The following is a 5,959-nucleotide window of genomic DNA, read 5'->3' as shown; positions in this document are numbered from 1 at the left end:
ATTTATTTGTTGCTGATTAATGTGTAAACCTTTAGCGGTCTCTCTTGAATGCCCCAGGTATTTATTTCTTTGCACTCTGGATGATCAGAATTTAAACATCTCTTATCTCAATATGTGATCATTTAGGAATTATTCAGGACCACTCTCTCCCCACCCAACACAGTACCCGTAGAAAACTAGTTTCATTCTAGTCATGCCATGCTTTGTGTTTAACAACAGATTCAAAGGAAGCTTTATGAAAATTTATGGAACTCTTGCGTTTAGCTATCTTCTATCTTTTGTATTTTGCCCCTCAAATTCCAGCCCCCTTTATGTGTGTGTCTGACTGAACACAGACAAGCTACTATTGTCTGTTTCCATGAGCTTTCCCTGCATCACAATATGGAAAGTGCTTCCTGAAGAAAGCTAGACTGATTTTAAGACTCGAGGTATCTTCCTTCTCTTAGGAATCATTCCTGTGCTGCCTATTTTCCGGTATCTGAAAACATACATTTCACATATTTTGTCCTATGTTCTCATTACTTTTTAAAAAAAAAATATGGAACACCTCATAAATTTGCATCCATTCTTGTGCAGGGGACATGCTAATCTTCTCTATATCATCCCAATTTTAGTATATGTGCTGCTGAAGGGAGCACCTATTTTCTTGTTCTTTATTGTAGGAGGACCAGTTATTCCATCATGGTGGAAGTGATGGTCTCAAGTCTCCATAATCCTAATTTTTTAAATGTTTAAATTGTCACTCACTCTTTTTCCTCCATGACATGTTCTAATTTTTTTTTTTTTTTTAACTTTATCTTCCATGTGGTAAATCAGCCTGGTCATTTTTCTAGTCTATCTAGTGTTTTCTTTAAATATCACATTTTCCAAGCTTACTGCTACTGTTTTATTCTTGGCATTTCTTTTAAAATCCCCTTGTTATTTTATAGATTCTATTACTTTTTCTTTAGAAGTTTGAATCATAAAATCCTCATCATCTTTAAATTTTTAGCAATTCTCTTGTTTGTGTTATCTTCTGTTAATGGATTCTCATATGTTTTGTAGATTTTGCCTGTGGATGTCAAATCAGTAGGCATTTTCCTCTGTGAAAACTTATAATACATGTGTCTTAGATTAAGCAGCTGTCCTTATAGAACATTTTGAGTTTGTTTTAGCAAGGGTCATGTGGATCTGTTAAAGACTAGTTTTATGTAGTTTCTCAGTTTGAGTTTAATGAGTTAATTTTATTTGGGATTCAGTACTTCTACATGCATAAACCTGGTTTTCTAATATCTTTATTATTTAAAAAAAACTGTTTTTTGTTTTGTTTTGTTTTGTTTTGTTTTGTTTTGTTTTGTTTTGTTTTGTTTCCCAGTCAAGATTTGGGACTGATAACTTACCTTTTGGCTGTGCCCAATCTGTGTCTATGCCACTAGGGGCAAAGTTTTGTTCCTATTTTTGATGGGACAGCTTATGTCAGGATTTCTCTTTTGTCAGGGTCTCTGATATGTAAAGAAAAACCAAACAAACAAAATCTGTTATAGTGTTTCATTAAGAACAGGTCTGACTGCCTTATGTTCAATAGGTGCCTAACCCTCAAATTGTATGCCCACGTCCAATATATTTAATGCAATATTTGTGTGTTAGAATTAAGAAAGAAGTTTTTTTTTTTTTTAAGATTTTATTTATTTATTCATGAAAGACAGACAGAGAGAGAGAGAGGCAGAGACACGGGCAGAGGGAGAAGCAGGCTCCATGCAGGGAGCCCGAAGTGGGACTCGATCCCGGGATTCTGGGATTATGACCTGAGCCAAAGGCAGACCTTAACCGCTGAGCCACCCAGGCATCCCAAGAAGGAAGTATTATCACGTGACTTTAATCTGACATCCTGAGTAGTTGTAATATGAATATGCTATCTCTCTTTTTCTTTGTCAAAGAAAGTTAACATTTATGAATTCTGTTGGACAGTCTGATTATGTAGGTACTTTGATATATTACATTAGTGATATATTAAATGAGACTCTTGTTTATGATTTTGAAATTGTTATATTTAAAAATATTTTAATCTTTTACCATATACCAGAAATTACCATAGATGTCCTGGGGAACATAAACAATGGAGCTCACCAGCCCCTCTGACCATGGGCAGCCTTCTGCAGGTCTCCTGCAGACACTCAAGAACTGGTTCCTTTAAATCTTAGTTGCCCTTTTAAACTGCTGCTAGTTTTGTTTTGTTTTGTTTTGTTTTGTTTTCTATGCCCCAAGGCAGAGGAATCTGCTCCCAGTCTCTCATTAGTATTTCTCCCCACTGCAGTTAGCACTGTCTGGAGCTAGGGTTCCTGTGGTTAGTTACTTGTCTTCATCTCTTGCTGTTCCCATGTGGTTCCTCTACCATTTGGGGTGCAGATGCTGTTCAGTAAATCCTCAGTTCTGCAGTAGGAATTACTTTATATATAGGTGTCCATTTGGTTTCAGCATGGAAGAGGTGAGTCATGATCTTCTTGTGTCACCATCTTGGACCCTCTCCTGTTCATTAAATTATATATCTGCCCTATATTACATATATATTTGTGTGTGTGTTTGTATATATACACATATACAAAAAGATGACATTAAATTATATTACGGACTATAATACTTATGGATAATATGATTTATGGGTTTTGTTTCAATATATAGAAGTTGATGGAGCATCAATTTAAAAAGATTGACCATAAATTGGTCATTTTTAAGCCTGGTTGATAACTACATAGAAATATATTATTCTCTCTACTCTTTAAAGAATAAAAGATTTCCATTAAAATGTTTTAAATATATATGTTTTTAAACGTTTTAAGCAGCATTAAAATTATGGCATTTTCATGAATTCTTTTATTACGTAAAGATATGTACTTTGCATTTAAAAATTTAAACTCACTATATATTGCTAAAGTTGTGCTACTTAAAGCAGAAAATTTCAAAATTGCATCTAAATAGAAAACAAAACTATTGAAAAGCTAATAAACCCTAAGTAGGAGCCTCATTACACAACAGGGCCTTATTATCAATTCCATTTATTGTTAATGACATACACTTGGAGCAATGGTTCTAACTGCAGCTTAATTTGAAGACAAAACAGCAAACTTCTTAGGCCTTTTTAGTTTCCTTTTGTAGTAAGTTTCTCATTGTGAAGTTTGAAAAAAATGCAAAGAATATTTTATTCTCGGAAATTAATTTTCACCTGGAGTATATTCGTTTTGAACGAACAATATAGAAAGATACTTGAAGGGGGATAAAAAAGGTATGTGGAATGTATGTTGAATGCTTTCTCGAATGAATGTAGGATTACATCCAGATTACACTAATATTAGAGACATAATATCATTTGTTACCTAAAAATGCCTTTTGGCACGCAGTGCAAGGTCCACAGCTGGGGCTTTTTAGCTTCTAATTGATATATTTAATGAAGCCATCCTCATGTATTGTTAGTTGTCCTTTTTAAAACAAAAGGTGTTTTTCCTGAAGGCTTGACTATCTTTTTGATATTTTTCAACTTCTTCAATCAGTTTTTTTTCAGGCAATACTGCTCAAACACAAAGAGAGCATTTTTGAAGCATGGATACTAACCTTCTATAGACCCATTTAAACTAGGAAAAAAACATGATATTGTATTCTCATTCTCCTAAGAATCGCTAGATTGGCTTTCAAGTAAACTAAACTACAGTTAAAAGAATCTTGCATTCTCTAAAGCAGACTGTTTGCACCCAGGGAAATTTTTATGTCTCTTGTGGTTGAAGGCACTTTTAATCTACTGTGGAACCAGCTTGAGTTATTAAAGAAAATCGTAAACCTTAGCTATTGGTCTATTCAAAGTCTGTTCCTCAGAACATCTTAGTGCACACTAAAGGACATGAAGTCTGGCTTCTTTTCTTTGATAGAGTATATTTCTACTACATCAAATACATCTCTGTATCCTGGGCGAGGGAGTTACCCTGTATGCATGTCTCAATAGTCTATATACCCTGTCTGCTAAAGGTCTTTCTTCTATACAGAAGAAGGGGAAGTAGTCATTTTTTTTTTTTTATTTAATGGTGACCTTTATCAGTTTGCACTTTGGAAACTAATAAACAACAGTCAGCTTTTGAATATTAAAATACTTATTCCTGAGTGGAGATATGGACTACTACTATATTTCTGGAGTAGAACCACTTAGCCTGAAGGTAATACATGTTTTTTTTTTTTTTTTCCTCATAAGAGAGAGTCACTTCCCTTTAATTTATAGTCCTCATAAGGAAGGTAATATATTTCATGATTAATTTTAACTCTTAATCATTTGCATATTGAATAAGAGATTCAGAAAAGACTGAGAAAATAACCATGTACCTTTACTTACATTTAATAATCAATAGGATTTATGTATTCAAAACATTTTTTATCATGCCTTTTTAAAAATGAATCTTGTGGAAATATATTAGCAAGATAGCTACCATTTTAGATCATCTTTTTATATTCTAAATTTATTTATTTATTTATTTATTTATTTATTTATTTAGATTTTATTTATTTATTCATGAGAGACACAGAAAGAGAGGCAGAGGGAGGGGAATCAGGCTCCATGCAAGAAGCCTGATGCGAGACTCGATCCTGTTACCAAAATTTCGGGATCATGCCCTGAGCCAAAGGCAGACACTCAACTGCTGAGCCACCCAGGCATCCTTATATTCTAAATTTAAAGATAGTATAGACACCTCTTTCGTCCTATGCCCCACTTCTACGGCCTGTTGTCTACTTCAACCACTGTAAAGTCAACTAGGTGGACAAAGACTTTAGATTTGCTCAAATCCAATCTTACTTTGTCTTCTCTAGGGCCTATTTTCTGTACCTCCACAATTTGTGATGTCTGTGGGAAAAACCCGGTCTCATTTTATGAGCCATCCATACTTCAGGGGGCATTAACACCATCGTTGACCAATGAGGACAGGGAAACAGTGCAGTGTCTTCTTTATCCCAAGGGAAGGCAGATGTGAAGGTATTGCAATATCAACGTGAGCCACCTATACATGTAGCTAACCCAATAATGCATTCTACTGGCTTTCCTTCTCTTCTGTTTAGCAGTGCCTGAGTGCCCCACGTCAAAATTTTGCTCCCTTAGACCATAATCCCAAATAAACCTTGTCTTAGACTTGGCTAAAATAGATTTTTAATCTGGCACAGATTGCCTGAGGTCAAGTCCTAACTCTGTCTCATAGGAGTTATTACCTTAAAGTATTATTAACTTCTCTGAGCCTCTATTTGTAAAACAAGAGTTGTGTATACCACAGGCAATATTACAAAGATTAAAGTTATATAACATATGTAAATTATTTAGAATATGTTTTGCCTGTTGTAAGCACTATCAAAGCATGTGATTTTATTTTGTCCCATACATGTTATCTGAATTAAAAGTCTTTATAAAAAAAAAAAGTCTTTATTTTAGGAATTTTACATAATTATTACATACACAATTATTTTAGGAATTTCACACAAATATATGTAGCAGACTATATAATGACTTTTTTTAAACTTAATATAAATGCTACTCTATACACTCTGAGTTCACTATCTTTCATTAAAAAGTTGACTTTTAGTAAAATTCAATTATTGGAGCACCTGGGTGGCTCAGTCTGTTAGGCGTCTGCCTTCAGCTCAGGTCATGATCTGAGGGTTTTGGAATGGAGCCCTGAGTCAGGTATCTCCTACTTAGTGGAGAATCTCTTCTCCCTCAATCCCCTCCTCTTACACATGCATGTGCAAGTGTTCTCTCTCTCTAATAAATAAATAACTTTTTAAAAATACATTAAAAATTAAGTTATTATTGTATGATTTTTTACTCTTCTTCCCTTTAAAAGATCTCTGCTAAACCAACTTGTCCATAAATAAACTAATGCATTTTGTCCAAGTCTTATTTGTCTTGAAATCCCCAGAAATGCAAGTAAAAGCTTTTAATTTGGACTAAATTGCA

The 5,959-nt window shown here is 34.1% G+C and overlaps 1 non-coding gene across 1 annotated transcript; it reads right to left on the bottom strand.

The window, feature by feature from the left end:
* Window positions 1–532: 532 nt before the first annotated feature.
* Window positions 533–638, bottom strand: LOC140624092 (U6 spliceosomal RNA). Its single transcript, XR_012023629.1, has one exon. It is a non-coding gene; the product is annotated as a U6 spliceosomal RNA (small nuclear RNA).
* Between the last annotated feature and the right edge of the window lie 5,321 nt (window positions 639–5,959).

Source organism: Canis lupus, chromosome 2, assembly GCF_048164855.1.
Source record: "Canis lupus baileyi chromosome 2, mCanLup2.hap1, whole genome shotgun sequence".
Lineage (NCBI taxonomy): Eukaryota > Metazoa > Chordata > Mammalia > Carnivora > Canidae > Canis > Canis lupus.
This window is presented reverse-complemented; position numbering and strand designations above follow the sequence as displayed.